General features: G+C 32.9%; 1 protein-coding gene across 1 annotated transcript in view; it reads left to right on the top strand.

The window, feature by feature from the left end:
* The first annotated feature begins 13783 nt into the window (after window positions 1–13783).
* The window catches only part of LOC105202138 (serine/threonine-protein kinase Warts), a 39154-nt gene continuing 38020 nt past the window's right edge, over window positions 13784–14917 (top strand). The window contains exon 1 of the mRNA XM_011170526.3: window positions 13784–14499. The gene's annotated coding sequence lies outside the window, so the exon portion shown is untranslated. The remainder of the gene's footprint in view (window positions 14500–14917) is intronic.

The following is a 14917-nucleotide window of genomic DNA, read 5'->3' as shown; positions in this document are numbered from 1 at the left end:
GTGTACTAGTTTATTGTGAAAACCAATCAATCCGCAGTCTGTATAGGTTATACAAGGTTATACCAGGTTATAGGGTGCCGTCACATGGAGCGTAACTTGCGTAGCGTAATTTGCGTAGCGTAATTTGCGTATTCTAGTAACTTACTAAAATGTGTTACGCCATTTAAAAGCCTTTTTTCACATGAAGCGTATTTCGCGGATTTTCAAGAAATGCGTATCTAATGCAATCAATTGCTGATTAGAGTTTCTCTTGTACTCTCTAACAGAAATGCTAAACAAATTTACGATTGGTTTTTGTAATTTACGCGTCTCGGAAAATACGCCTCATGTGGAACTGATAGACTTTGACCTAGTTTACACCGAACACTTAGGGGAAAGTAGGTAAATTGCACGCACCTAAGGGAAATTTATCGCAGTGAAGTAATTTTTAAAGTTGAAATCGATACGAGTACAGAAATAGAAACTTTAAACATTTTTTTATCATTATGTATTGTCATATTGAACAATTTTTTATTTGGTAATGCTATATTCAGCAAAAAGAAGCAAGTGGTTAAACGAAAAAATTTCTCGGGCCTTGGGTAATTGTACGTGCGGTTGGATAAATGGACGCGGAGGAAAAATGAGGTTATAGCCCATTCTTTTAACTACACTACACTGCACTACACTGTACTAGTGGCACTATAGTTGATCTCACGTGGTCTCACGCCTTTCAAGATGGATGCGTAAAATTGTCGACGGCGAACTTGATTTGATAAAAAAACAATTACTTGATGACTATTTAATTAAATTTAATAAACAATAGCTCAAAGAACGCAGGAAAAAACGTACTTTTGTTAGGTATAACAAAATTAAATGACTAAAGTAAAAATACGGACTTATTGCCTTATTTTCTGAACGCCAAAATCGCAAGAAAAATCATGATTTTACTTTTTCTTATTTTTTCAATTAACTACGTTTTTAAATGATATAACGTATGGTTATATATTTAAAAAATGCCTTCAGCCTACAAATATCGTCGTGATATAATTTCTATTCATCGGGAAGGTGCCAAACCACGAAGCGTACAATTACCCAGTGCGTACAATAACCCTACTTTCCCCTAACACGCATACTAATAAGTAACTTTCTATTTAAATTGTCTTAATTTCGACAATACGTGTAAATGTATACGTGATATCTATATTTAATTAATTATCTTGATTCATATTGTACCAGCTTAATATACTATTCATTAGATTTATTATCGAAATTAAGATAATTGAATAGAAAGTTACTAAATATTACGCGTATCAAGTATTCGGTGTAAACAAAGGCATTGGCTTAGTTTACACCGAGTACTTGATACACGTTCACCCAAGGACTTTGATTCTGTCCATGGGGAAATTTTTCAAACTGAGAAGTCACCACTTTCTACATACTCGCAGTTCATGATTAATAAAACGACTAGAGCTTATTGGTCGTTACGTTAATTATGAACTGTAAGTATGTAGAAAGATAGCGACTTCTCAGTTTGGAAAATTTCCCCATGGACAGAATCAAAGTCCTTGGGTGTACTAACTAGTAATTTTCTATTAAATTATCTTAATTTCGGCAATAAATTTAAAGAATAATATACTAAGCTGGTACAATATAAATCGAGATAATTAAATATATGTATCATGTATACATGCATCGAAAGTAAGATAATTTAATAGAAAGTTACGAGTTAGTACGCGTATCAAGTGCTTGGTGTAAACTAGGCCATTGACCTAGTTTACATCGTTAAAACTTTGATACTCGTATTAAGTTTGGTGCGCACCAATGCTTTAATACAGGCTCGTTTACATCGAACGTACTAACGTTTCTTATACGATATTTTTTAATGTGTTATCGGAGAGACCAAATAAGATTACTTATCATAAGACCGGTTAATTAAGGTTATATTTAATAGGCCTAATCCGCTACAAAATACATTTCAGTGTTTACATCGTCATTTGTATCATTTGGTATGCGTATCAGTTTGGTACGATACTCTTGCTTGATACGTTCGTACCAATTTGATCCGACATTGTTTACATCGTGAGTACTAAAAATTTAATACGAATTTGATACAAATATAATGCTTAATACGCGTATCAAGTGCACGATGTAAACTAGGCCATTGTCCTTGTTTACACCTAGCACTTGATACGCGTACTAACTAGTAATTTTCTATTAAATTGTCTTAATTTCGGCAATAAATTTAAAAAATAGTATATTAAGTTGGCACAATATGAATCAAGATAATTAAATATATGTATTATGTATACACGCATCGACAGTAAGATAAATTAATAGAAAGTTACGAGTTAGTATGCGTATCAAGTGCTCGGTGTAAACTATGCCTTTGTTTAGGGTGCCGTCACATGGGGCGTAACTTGCGTAAGCGTAACTTGCCTTGACCAATGATATCGTTTTACTGGAACATCAGCTTCCGCTTAGTTACTTTACGCTTTTTACGTTATTATTATTACGTCGAATCAAATTTCCTGCGTAAGAAACGCTGTGTATGTACATGCAGTAATACATGTATTAGTAACACATGTATTACTTAAATAAGCAGAACAAAATTAAAAGATGGATAATGAAATCAGGGTAAATTAAGAAATAGTTTTATATCAAATTTATTATTTATAATAGCTATACTGTAATAACATTCTGTCATATCCAACCTTCTTGCGATATGTTGATACAAAAATTTAAGGTTATAGTTGTACATTAATAGATATGTCCGTGTTGCTTGAATTTCTTGCATGTGAAATGCTTTCTTTTTTTTAAATGCCTAACATATATTTATTTTGTTTTAAATACATAAATTTTTGAAAAATACAAGTAACAGAAATATATGCCCGTACGGGAAGGTACCGATAGCGCACAGTACTATTGCACACAAGCCACTCACAACCACTCATAGCGCTTGAACAGAAGAATATCACTAGGCACCAGCCGCTGTGATTGGCTGTGTGCAATAGTACTGTGCGCTATTGGTAACTTCCCTGCCCGGACAGGTTAGATTCGCACATAGATGATTCACACATACTAGTGTGCAGAGTATCAGTTCCACATGAGGCGTACTTTCCGAGACGCGTAAATTACAAAAACCAATCGTAAATTTGTTTAGCATTTCTGTTAGAGAGTACAAGAGAAACCTTAATCAGCAATTGGTTGCATTAAATACGCATTTCTTGAAAATCCGCGAAATACGCTTGGCTGCGTTCAGATTCCCCACCCGAATGCACCCAGGCACCTAAAGAGCGTTCAGATTCCTTTAGAGTGCCCCTACCGGACATTAGGTGGGTCGTTCACTTTATCACTCTGTCTATCCCGAGAGAGTGGAAAAACCACATGGGTCCTTGAGCTGGGTGAAACGGGTGGGTGACGTAAAGGTGCGTTCCAAATGTATCGCTATAAAAATTTCTATATATTTGTGATAAAGCTCGTATATTTAAAATAAATTTAAAATAAAAAAATAAATTTAATTTAAAATATTATAGTAAATAAAAATTAAAATGTATCAATATAATAAAGAAAAACGTTAATAACCAAGAAAAGTTTAAACGTTTTGTTTATTATTCTGTTTATGTAATTACAGATTAATAAATATTAATCTTTTATTCTATTAATGTAAGGTTTCTTGATCTACAGTCTCACAAAACCGTTATATAAATATTTATATTTGAGATTAGTATGTTAAAGATTTTTAGTATTATTAAATATTTTCTGATACTAATAAAATATACTGTTTGTTTTCTGTTCCTGAACTCCCTGAATTAGTGTGCACTTAAAGTGAAATAGATATATATTTGAAAGTTAGTAAAAACAAGAAGGAACGTTCCAGTGCAGTCTAGTGCAGGAATAGAAAACAAGCCTATACATATAATAGATGATATGCGCAATATATATCTTCATCTAATTTGTTAAAATAAAAATTTATTTTTATTGTTCAAATTGATTCGTCCTATTCTACTAACATTTAATTTTCATCTACTTTAGTTATATTGATAAAAATATTCATAGTAAAATATTTATGTATTATCTTTATCGTTTATCTTTATTTATTATGTAATTTATTCTGAATCTGAGATATTTATGTTACTATTTCTCAGTGTTACTTGCTAAACACCCAATGTTTGAGAGTGCGTTCAGATTCCATAAACCACTAGGGAGCTTTTCATTAGCTCCGTCCATTTACCCAGTCACCCAGAGATCACTCACCGGGTGGAGAATCTGAACGCAGCTCTTCATGTGAAAGAAGGCTTTTAAAATGGCGTAACGTATTTTAGAAGTTACTAGAATACGCTACTCAAGTTACGCCCCATGTGACGGCACCCTGACAATCGAGCCGACGATCACGCGGCTGGCGCTTTGCATCAGGCGTCTCTGAGTGAAAAATACGCTGGTAGCGTACCATTCGAGTAATTTGTCACAAAAATTCTTTATACATAATTTTTATAAATAAAATTTTTTATTATTTACAATTATACTTTTTGCAAAAATGGTAATAATGTATAATAATTAGAATTAAGACAAGTTTTTAAGACAAATTTCTTGAATGGTACGCCACTAGAGTATTTTTCACTCAGGGACGCTTCTGGGGGTCGATTGTGTATCTTTGTCGACTTTTCTCACTTCTCGTATTTTCATCTCACATGAAAAAATACGCGCGATTGGCTATGAGCATAGTGAAAATGCGATATCCTTATGCTCACGTGAGTGAAAATCACAAATGCGAGTGCGAGCAATGGTAGAATACTTCACATAACCTTTAAAAAACGGTGCATCGCCTCCGAGTTAAATAATCTCCAATAATCTCAAAGTCCCTGCTGTTGACGATTGACGACGCGTGTCTCGAGAAAGATACCAATTTAAAAAAACCGGTGCGTAAATATTGCATAATTTATTTATAATATATACTTATATTATTTATATCTTATTATTTATTTATTGTTATTTATTATTTATATACTTATATAATTATTAATTTATTTATATACTTTATACAATTTTACAATGTATTATCTAAAATATCGAAAGGATCCTGAGTATTTCTCAATCTCCTTCTTAATAAATTTAAATTTTTTTTTCTAATTCTTTTTCTAATTCGCATTTTTCTCTTGCTCGATAAAAAATAAAAGGTACTCCATTCTAAAACGATACAAGACTCCGCAAACTCGACCAAATTCGACACAGTTTGATTGAACTCGACATCAAAATACTTGCCGAGCAATGTCACATGAGAAATGTCGCATTTTCACTATGGTAAAAAGTAGCCAATCGAGTGAGAGCTCACTTTTACTATTTTCACTAGGTTTTTGGAATACGCAATCGACCCCCTGGGGGTCAATCATGTAACATTTTCCCTAGGGCGGAAACGTGAAAAGTGAAAAGTTTCACGTGAACTGCACGATCATGGTTGTGTTCCGATATTAACTGCCAGTACTGAAAATGTATAGTATATGTGACGTGAACTATAAATTTTCAGTACTGACAGTAAAAACGGAACACAGCCCATGTACGATTCCACGGAATCATGTAACTCACTCATGAGCGGAAATATGAACTTTTTCACGTGAACTTTTTCGCCATCAGCCGTGATGGCGAAAAGGTGAAAATTTAGGGAATTAATAAATTATATGTATTTTGAAATAAGAATGAAAGTGTGGTAACAGTGTGGTAACAGTTTGAAGACGTATTATTGAAAAGGTTAACCTTTTTGGTATTGCATTGCGTTGATAGGATAAAGTAATACATACATAAATAAAAATAATGCTTTTGTGATGTAATTAGGTTTGATATTTATATTTGACAAATTGATATTTTGATAATTATATAGAATGAGGTTTCATCAAATGCAAATTTAGATAAAAATATACTTTAAACGCGTTTTGATACTCAATGATATAAGAAAGGTGCGTCTTGTGAAATAGAATATTAATCTATCATGTAAGTGTTTATAACTTATAAATTTGGAAAATACATGTGTGAGCGGAGAATTCAGTTTTGATCAAGGTCCATATTCTAAATTATTCAATATTTTTTAATTAAACAAAGTTAAATTTAATGACTAATGAAATTAATTTACTTTAAAATTTGCACACATAAAAAACTAATTAAAATTAATTTTGAAAAACAATGTTTGAATTAAATTACAATGTAATTTTGAGTATTAGATTACTACATAATAAAATAGTTGTTACAATATACGGATCATTAAAAATAAATGTAATATATATTATATTTGTAAATTAAGTTTATGCAATATAAGAAATATTGCTATTTATTTATGAATATTTTTTTTACAATTTTTTTTATATAACAAAATTTTTACAGTAAAAGTTATACTGTAAAAGCAGATAGAAACCTTTTTCACGATCGCTTGATACTTGCAATGACAGAGCCTCTAATGGTGAATTTCGGAACGCAAACTAAATTTCCGTGAATTATTCATACATAATCGCTGTGCGTGAAAAGATTCACGTGAACTCTCTATGAGTGAAAAATGAAAAATGAAAAGTGAAAAGTGAAACGTGAAAAGTGAAAAGTGAAAAGTGAAACGTGAAAAGTTCCACGTGAAATTACATGATTGACCCCCTGATGCAGAGCGCCTGCCGGGTGACACCGGCTTGAAAGTCGAGCGGCGAGCAGTAGTGGGGGACAGTGAGCGTCGCTTCAAGAATCGGCTCTAAATGAGCAACTAACTCCGAGCACTGATCTAGAGAATGGATTTCTGTTCAAACCTCAGTACTATATTTTATTAGGCTTGTTTTCTATTCCTGCACTAGACTGCACTGGAACGTTTCTTCTTGCTTTCACTAACTTTCAAATATATCTATTTCATTTTAAGTGCACACTAATTCAGGGAGTTCAGGAACAGAAAACAAACGGATTATTTCTCTCGCTCATAGCGTTTTTCATTAGGAAAACTAGTGCGCACTGAGTGTGTACTCGCCGCTAGCAATTGGATGTTTCGGTTTGCGTGATGACGGTGCCAACGGAAACGCCCAATTACCTGCAGCAAGTGCACATTCAGTGCGCACTAGTTTTTTCAATGAAAAACGCTATCATGGTGTATTCGAAAGTTCTATTGAAAATAGTTTTTTTAATCATAAGGTTGATAGTACTGTAACTAACTACGCTGTGTTCTATAATGGGTGCTGTCCAACAAGAGACACAGGCGACACTGTGTAACACAGTGTCTACATTGGTGCTTTCCAACTATGACACATAGAGTCCTATATAAAGAGAGAAGCGACATTGATGTCCGAAGCTCTGATTGGTAAAATGATTGATACTTGATTGGCTAAGCGAGCAGCCATATTGTGACCACAGCTGTTTGCAGAATGATACGAATGGTGTTTGATGACGTTAAAGCGGTCCCAAAATGGCGGTGGAGGACTCAATTGGATACTGAAGGTTGTGGTGGGGGTTTGATGTCGCTTCTCTCTTTATATAGGACTCTAATGACACAGAGAGACACAGAACGACACTGCAAAACACAGCTTAATCTTATAGCGTTTTTCATTGGGAAAACTAGTGCGCACTGAGTGTGCACTCGCCGCTGGCAATTGGACGTTTCGGTTTGCGCGATGACGGTGCTAACGGAAATGCTCAATTACCTGTAGCAAGTGCACTTTCAGTGCGCACTAGTTTTTCCAATGAAAAACGCTATTAAGGGTGTTTACGATAACTAATCGGATCTCGGATTGGATTGAATAATGGTACTCATCGTAGGTATAGAAAATTTCCCTAGGCTAATCGGATTGACGATTGCTGTCTCAAATGTAATCCGATTGATGACGAAAGCGTGAAGACCGAGAAGCATGCTTGAAAAGTCTCTTTATTTTTTTAAATAATAACACAAAAAATCAAAGATAAAGTTAAAAAGAATGATTTGAATTTAGATTTATTGTAATTTTTTTGTCTAAACACTGAATTTCGTTTAAATTTCTGTTTGTAAAAATTAATTAATCTATTCTAAAGTTTGTGGTTATATCGGAAACAAATCAAAATTAATAAAACAATTATTAATTATTAGGTACATATTAAAGCATATAATATTTCAAGCATATCATATAGAATTCCTGTTTATTATAAACTCAGTAAAAATAACTTTGAAATTATTCAACTACATTATACATTAATCAATATTAATTTATATGTTAAAAATCAATAATGTATCTGAAAATGTTTTTTTATTCTTTTCCAGATCGTAAATAAACTTCAACTCCAAGAATAAATAAAAATTACTGGAAAATGGATTGACATGAAAAGGGCATTATTGAACATTATCAATTTGTGCTAACTTAAAATTTGTAAAATCTGCTATTCTTTGTTAGTTGTTCATTAGAGAGTAATAATATAAGAACGGAATATACATAAATAAAATTAAAATAATTGTACGCATATATGATGCGTATATTACATTTTTATATTATTACTCTCTAATAAACAACAAATAAAGAAAAGTAGATTTTACAAATTTTAAGTTAGCACAAATTGATATATTGTTCAATAATGCCCTCTTCATATAAATCCATTTTCCAGTAATTTTTATTTATTCATAGAATTGAAGTTTATTTACGATCTGGAAAAGAATAAAAAGAACATTTTTAGAAACATTATTGATTTTTAACATATAAATTAATATTGATTAATGTATAATGTAGTTGAATAATTTCAAAGTTATGTTTACTAAGTTTATAATAAACAGGAATTCTATATGATATGCTTGAAATATTATATTCTTTAATATTATGTACCTAATAATTAATAATTGTTTTATTAATTTTGATTTGTTTCCGATATAACCACAAACTTTAGAATAGATTAATTAATTTTTACAAACAGAAATTTAAACGAAATCCAGTGTTTAGACAAAAAAAATTACAATAAATCTAAATTCAAATCATTCTTTTTAACTTAATCTTTGATTTTTTGTGTTATTATTTAAAAAAATAAAGAGACTTACTTTTCAAGCATGCTTCTCGGTCTCCACGCTTTCGTCAATCGGATTACATTTGAGACAGCAATCGTCAATCCGATTAGCCTAGGGAAATTTTCTATACTTACGTTGAGTACCATTGTTCAATCCAATCCGAGATCCGATTAGTTATCGTAAACACCCTAAGTTTGGCCGTGTCAGCCATCAATAGTGCCAACACATCGGGCAAATAAATTATTTTTTCAAGTGTGGTACTGGTACACCCAAGGACTTTGATTCTGTCCATGGGGAAATTTTCCAAACTGAGAAGTCACCACTTTCTACATACTCGCAGTTCATGATTAATGAAACGACTAGAGCTTATTGGTCGTTACGTTAATCATGAACTGTAAGTATGTAGAAAGATAACGACTTCTCAGTATGAAAAATTTCCCCATGGACAGAATCAAAGTCCTTGGGTGTACATTTTAGTCATGTTCAGTTATGTTTTGTCGCCTTAACATACAAAATTAAAATTATAGTTTGAACTTTTCGTTTCTTTACATTACATTAGCACAATGGACTTATATTTTTACTAAAAATGTTTCGTGTTCGAGAATAACGTACCAGACCCAGAATTCTTAGATGGTAATCAATATTCATTATTTTTATTTAAAGAATTGTAAGCCTAAGAAACAATGCATTTGTTGATTATTCATTATTCATGCGTATTTCATCGGATTAATTTGCATGTTTATTCTTTTGTCGGCATTGTAAAGAAGTTATTCCTACGTTGGATAATGTAAAATTCCTTCTTTAACGGGTCTGGATTTTCTACGGATAGATTTCTGATTCAATTTGAATCTGTGTTTTTTACTAAGTCAGTCTTTTACGCACTCTAGTGACCGTGTTTGGTAACTTATCTGTTCCAATTAGACTACACAACTGTGTTACACTGTGTATCTCTGTGTGACACTGTGTCACACTGTGGCACTCTTGTTGGAAAGCACCCAATGTAAGTTGAATTTGTAATTATCGTTGGCTTGCAAAAACCAGCAAAGAGGTTAGTTTAATTTCTTGTATTCTAATTATTTATAAAATAATTGTAATCATGTATTATTGATTAAAATATTATTTACTGATAGTAATTTTAAAATAAGAATTGAAGAGCACAAGAACTTTCAAAGACTAAAAATTAACTGCAAAGTTTGTTTGTAGGATAAATTTTTTGATATTGCCAATATTGATATTACTTTTTTTATAATGTTACACTTAATTATTTGATTTTGTATAAAATAAGTATGAAATTATATTATAATAATATTTAATAAAAGTCTAACAATTTTAAGCATGCCAGCTAATTAGCTACTGTAGCCTCTCCAACTACTTAAACGGAATAAATTTTATCATGCACTATTAGTGTATACAAACGGATATAATCTAATTTACTTACAATTAATAATTTAAAATTAATCAAAATTTGCGATTTTTAGTTTTACGTAATTTTTGGAAATCTATCTTTTGCTTAATTTTTATTTTAAAATAAAAATTATTGTTACTAAATATTATTTTAATAATACATAATTAGAATAATTTTAATAAATAATACGTCATTAAAATTATTTTATAAATAATTAAATTACAAGAAATTAAACTAACTTCTCTGATGGTCTTTGCCTTTGACTATATAAATATGGACTGCTAGTTGGCTCTTTTAGGCTGTAAGAAACATCTACAGCGCCATCATCTCCTAAGCGACGATTTCCAGTATAAAATAACATATGGTGTGGTGTGTGGCTTTTATACGCGACAGTAATAAACATTTGTGCGATTGAGTGATATAATACAATAGTAGTATTTTGTTTTGTAAATGGTTGTAAATCAACCAAATATAAAAATGTAAAGGAGAAACACATTCCTGTACCATTTTTTGGGTAAGTTATTAGTTAATTGCATTGTAACCTAAACTTTTTAATTTTTTTAAATTAGAAAATAAATTAAAAATGAGAAATATAATTCCTACAATGATTCAAGAAATCTAAGATTAGATACATTATTTATTAACTTTGACACACATATTAATAAAGATCTAGAAATATTAGAGAATCACAAATATGTAATAATAAAATTAATTATTACGTATTAGTTGAACGTTAAATTAGCTTATGAAGGTAAAATAATTACGTTGAATGAACACAAAGACTTCATAAGACGTAATTTAATTAAAACTGTTATTTTCAGCGGGCAATAATTTATACTGTACACTTTATTACCCGAAAATGACGGTTCTCTAATGAGGCTTTCTTTTATTTATATGACATCACTTATTTGTTTTTATTTTTAATTACTTTCTATTTTTTGCTTTATATATTTTATTATTATATATATATATATATATATAATTATATATTTTTTTTAAATATATCTTTAATAATAAAATGTGTATATTTTATATTTATTTTCTTTTAATTTAGTAAAATTAATTCTTATTTTACAGAAATATAATCGCATATTTTGGAGTGAACGTATAAATTCAAAGCGATATATTGTATTCCGTCTCTTTCTTTTCTGATTTTCTATTATTGTTGTCTCGCTTTTTTGTTTCACATTTCTGCCACTTAGGAGATGGAAGCGTTGCAGATCTTTCTTACACGAAAACATAGGAAAGTGGAGGGGTACTAGCAGTCCATATTTATATAGTCCAAGGTCTTTGCAAGCTAACGAAATCACAAAGGCTGCGTTCAGCAGACTCAACAGTTTAGTGAGCGCTTGCTGTTATTGGTATATTCTTCTAAATCTAAAAGTTTGATTGGATGATCTAGAAGAATATCTCAACATGTTGAGTCTGCTGAACGCAGTCAAACTCAACTTTTATTACGGAACACAGCGTAGTTAGTTACAGTGTTACCAACTTTATTATTAAAAGGAATATTTTTGATAGAACTTTCGGAATACACCCCCAGAATAGACATCTAATGATCGTGGTGGGGGTAAAAAGACACATAGAGTGAGAAGCAGACAATATGAAAAACGTTCGTTCTCTGTCTACTAAGTCTGATTGGTTGTTGGGGCCCCAGCAACCAATCAGGCTTAGTAGACAGAGAACGAACGTTCTTCGTATTAGAGTCCTATATAAAGAGAGAAGCGACATTGATGTCCGAAGCTCTGATTGGTAATATGATTGATACTTGATTGGCTAAGCGAGCAGCCATATTATGACCACAGCTGTTTGTAGAATGATACGAATGATGTTTGAGGGTGTTTGATGACGTTAGAGCGGTCCAAAAATAGCGGTGGAGGACTCAATTGGATACTGAAAGTTGTGGTGGGGGTTCGATGTCGCTTCTCTCTTTATATAGGACTCTACTTCGTATTGTCTGCCTCTCACTCTATATGTCTTTCTACCCCCCCCCCGGTCATCAGCAGTCCCTTCTGTATGTCGATGATCCTGGCAGATAAATCTATTATAGATGCGCTAAATACTTGTAAAAATAAGAATGAAAGTCTATAATTCACTCTTGTGTTACACTATAAAACTAAACTGCGTTCCAACAAGTACTTTACACGATATAAAGGTTGGTTTATGGGGTGGGTCCCGATAGCGCACATCCCGATAGCACACAAACCACTCACAATGGCAGATGCCTAGAGATTTTCCGTAGGTTGGGTTAGATAAGTCAATATGATTGGTTGGTGGGCTATCGGGATGTGCGCTATCGGCACCCACCCGGTTTATGCAGGCCGTAACCGCTAACTTATGCCAAAATCTATAAGAAATTGACCAATCATAATCGATTTGTAGAAGAATAATCGACTATGATTAGTCAATTTTTTACAGATTCCGGCATAAATTAGCGGTTACAGCCTGCATAAACCAATCTTAACACAGTGTAACACAGTGTGTTCTAACTGGAAAACGGTCATTATAAACTTTAATAGTTGTAATCATAAGTCCATAAGCATATTGACCAATCACAGTCGAGCATTTTAAAATGTACGATTGCACTTATGATTTGCTTGTGGTTTTGTGATTATGACTAAATTTTTTAACATGTGATAGCTTTAATCACTACTAATACTATTACTACTACTATTGCTACTGTTATTACTACTACTATTACCACTATTATTACCACTTTCACTACTATCACTAGACTTGTTTTCTATTCCTGCATTAGACTGCACTGGAACGTTCTATCTTGCTTTTACTAACTTCCAAATATATATCTATTTCATTTTAAGTGCACACTAATTCGGGGAGTTCAGGAACAGAAAACAAACGGACTGTTCGAGTTGCTGCCCTTTTTGAATTAATTCCCTCGTCGTCTCTCTTTTTTACGGTCAAATATATATTTATCTCATCTCGAGTGCAAAAATTTTTGAAGATTTTAAGAAACTCAAATAAATCTACTACTATTATCACTATGGTTACTACTATACTATTACTACGTTACCACTATACTGTCACTATCACTACTATTAATATCACTATTACCACTACCATTACCACTATACTACTACTACCATTAACACTATACTACCACTATCACCACCACTACCATCACCACTAACACCACCACTAACACTACACCACCACTAACCCACCACTAACCCACCATTACCACACCACTACCACCACTATCCCACTACTATCACCACTACCACACTACAACTACTACTACTATTACTACACTACTACTACTATTACTACACTACTACTACTATTACTACACTACTACTACTATACTACACTACTACTACCACCACTACCACTACTACTGCTACTATTGTAAATGTTAATGTTAATAATTATTCTTCCATCGCTGTAATCGTTTTTTTGAGAAAATTCCGTTTTGTGAAATTTTACTATTAGTTGCTATTCGTCGCTTTCGTTGCCATCGTCGGCGTTGACGTCGACGTCGTATCACAAACATTACGGCGCTGACAACAAATGTGAGCGCACGCGCGCGCGCGCATGTGTACGACATTAGACTTTGTCGCCGTCATCTCTCGGTAGCACAGCACAACTCAAGCGGGATTGTTCGTTCGTTGGCGAGCAGAGATAGGTTAACCGTCTATCTGTCGATTGTGCTACACAGGACTTGTATTGTCTATTTATTCGATTGCTCGTTCGCCCGCGCGGCGTATGCGGGGCGTGAAGATGCCAAGAGTCAGCCGCGAGGAATGCCCGCCGTCGTCGCCGCCGTTACCGCCACCACCTCCTCGTTGCCGTGTCCCTCGCCAGTATCTTCGCGAAGTGGACGTCCGAGGAGGATTTCTTTCCACGATATCATAAAGTACTTGTCACTTGGACGGACTCAACGTGTTAGACTTCACATCTCTCACCTACATTCCTACGCTGTTTGCTAACATATTTCGTCGTTTGTAACCACACTATTGCAATACGACGTTGTTGTGTACGGTCAAGAGACATTCGAGCGAAAGTGTTTCTGAGTCTTGGAGTGTGTTGTGATTGAATTAGCTGCACACTACTTAGCCACCTCCAACCATGATGCTGGGAAATATCCATAGCAGGGCCAACTAGCAGTAATCTTCGTTCTGTAAGCATTGTTTTGTCGGATAGATTGGGCTTTATATTTTCAAGCTAGTCCTGTGATCTACATTAGTGTATGTGTTTTAAGCATTTTGCTTTAAGCTTTATATGTGGCATATTTTTTTGGCAAGAAGTGTTTCTCATGCTGCTATAAGCCATCATTTATAAGTTTTAAGCAAGCTGGTTGAGTTACGATTCTTAAGTTTAGAGCTCAGCAAATTAGGTCTGTTTATACCAATGTATTAGGTGTATGTGAAAGTTTTGCTCTTTTTTTATACATTTTTGTTTTAGGCACATAATACATCCAATAATATTTAATTATCAAGATATTTGTCCTTGTTTTGTAACTTTCTGTTATCTGTCTGGTAAATTTCAGATTTGAAAATTCCTTTGCAAATAAAATTTGACATTAGTTTATAGAAATT

The sequence above is a fragment of the Solenopsis invicta genome, chromosome 5, assembly GCF_016802725.1.
Source record: "Solenopsis invicta isolate M01_SB chromosome 5, UNIL_Sinv_3.0, whole genome shotgun sequence".
Taxonomy (NCBI): Eukaryota; Metazoa; Arthropoda; class Insecta; order Hymenoptera; family Formicidae; genus Solenopsis; species Solenopsis invicta.
Note: the sequence above shows the minus strand (reverse complement) of the source record. Positions and strands in the feature narration are given on the sequence as shown.